The 2,035-nt window shown below is 34.6% G+C and overlaps 1 non-coding gene across 1 annotated transcript; it reads left to right on the top strand.

Annotated features, from left to right (window-relative positions):
- Positions 1 to 506: 506 nt before the first annotated feature.
- On the top strand, positions 507 to 613 carry LOC121998897. Its single transcript, XR_006116684.1, has one exon. It is a non-coding gene; the product is annotated as a small nucleolar RNA R71 (small nucleolar RNA).
- Positions 614 to 2,035: the final 1,422 nt, after the last annotated feature.

Here is a 2,035-nt window from a genome sequence, read left to right as displayed (position 1 = left end):
GATTATTTCTGTAGGAAAAATTTGGATGATTCTTCCACCCAAAGTTATATGTGTTGGAATAGGGAGTGTTCTGTCTCTGATTAAAACTCATGATAGCATCACATTGCTTTAATTGATTTATTTGTGTAGATATAGCTCCTAAAGGACATGAGTCTGGAGAATGTTCAGAACTTCCACAAGTTTCACAAGCACATACTAGGGCATTTACCGTGTTAGAATTTGTTTCCATATTCTCTAGCTTTTTAGTAAGAGCATCCAGCGTTGCAGTCATTAAGATAACTGCATCTACATCAAATTTTTCTGATGCTTTTGTTGGGTTTGTATAAGAATAGCCTCCACTTCTTTCAATTTCCCATTGATGACGATTCTGTGCTACACTTTCAATGATTTCTTCGACCTCATCTAAACTCTTGTTCATAAGTGCCCCTCCAGCTGCGGAATCAAGGGACACCTTAGTATGGTAATTGATGTCATTATAAAATGTGTGTAACACCAACCATTTCTCCAATCCATGATGTGAGCATTATCTGAGCATACTATTGTATCTATCCCATGCTTCAAATAAAGATTTCAAATCTGATTGTCTAAATCTTGCAATAAGATTTCTCATATGAGCAGTCTTACTTGGAGGATAGAATTTGTCTAAGAATTGTTGCTCACATTGTTCCCAAGTGGTAATGCTATTAGGAGGTAAAGAATTTAGCCATTGTTTAGCTCTATCTCGTAAAGAAAACCCAAACAGTAATAATCTCACTACTTCTGAAGGAACACCATTCATTTTCATGGTATCGTAGATTTCATAAAAGACTTCCAAATGCTGATTAGGATTTTGTTGAACCATATTGATTATTGCAGGCTTAATCTCAAAATTATTTACTTCAACATAGGGTCTTGTAATACTTGAACGGAACCCTCTGGCATAAGGTGTTGCATAATCCTTAAGTGGTATATTCGTCATATTTGAATGTTCTTGTTCTTCTTGATGTCTTTGCAAGATTTTCCTTCTATGAAATGTTCTATCAATTTCGTGATCAAGAGGAAGTAATTCTCCTGCAAAGTTAGATCTTCGCATACAAGACCAAGATTAAAGAATTTGATTCACAAAGAATAAAGAATGGAAAGAATTTGATTTACAAAAGAATTTAAGAATAACGAATGTAAAGAAAGAATACAAAGAAAGAATTTCAGAAAAGAATTAGAAAACTAGTTACAAGTTAGATGTAAAAAAAGAATAGAAAAGAAAGGTTTAGTCTAACTCAAATGATTATCCCTAATGTTATAGATGCAGTCCCCAGCAACGACACCAAAAACTTGTTACGCACTGCAAGTATATAGTTATGTCGTCAGTAATAAAAGAATATCGAATCCACAGGGACTGATTATAATCACTAAGGATGTCTCAAAAGAGAATTAGCTAAACAATCGAACAAGAGATTATATGACCTAAGAAATGACTAAGAATTAGAAGTAAAGGTTAAATGCAGAAATTCAGTTTTGTGAAGGTTCTAGGAGTTATGGTTTCTTTGTGATATTCACTAATGTAATGCAACCTACCAATTCCCTATCCTCAATTGCAATATATTCATAAGAAGTCCCCGGTTATCTCCTGCAGAAAATATCGGTCAAGGACTCTCATCTAAACCTTAAGCAATCAAAGAGTTATGATTCCTATGAAGTCCGTTAGCGGGGCAGCCCTATCACGATGCTCCTCAGTCATACAACATAGAAATGCATCACTAATTAATTCATATTAAGATATAGAATTCAGCACGTCAATCCATCCTACTTCTTTATAGGTTCTTGTTTCACCTCTCAAGGTGATCCCCTAAACGTCCGTTAGTGGGACAACCCTGTCACGACGTCCCTCGGTCATACAATTTAGAGAATTCCTCTACAAGATTCCATAAGAAATACAAACAACGAATCAAGAATGGTAATTAGTTACAAAACACAACAATCCATACAAGATTGATTGATACGAAACAAAACAACATTATTGAATCAAGAAGATGGCAAATCCTTGAATCTTATATCA

The sequence above is a fragment of the Zingiber officinale genome, chromosome 6A (assembly GCF_018446385.1).
Source record: "Zingiber officinale cultivar Zhangliang chromosome 6A, Zo_v1.1, whole genome shotgun sequence".
NCBI lineage: Eukaryota > Viridiplantae > Streptophyta > Magnoliopsida > Zingiberales > Zingiberaceae > Zingiber > Zingiber officinale.
This window is presented reverse-complemented; position numbering and strand designations above follow the sequence as displayed.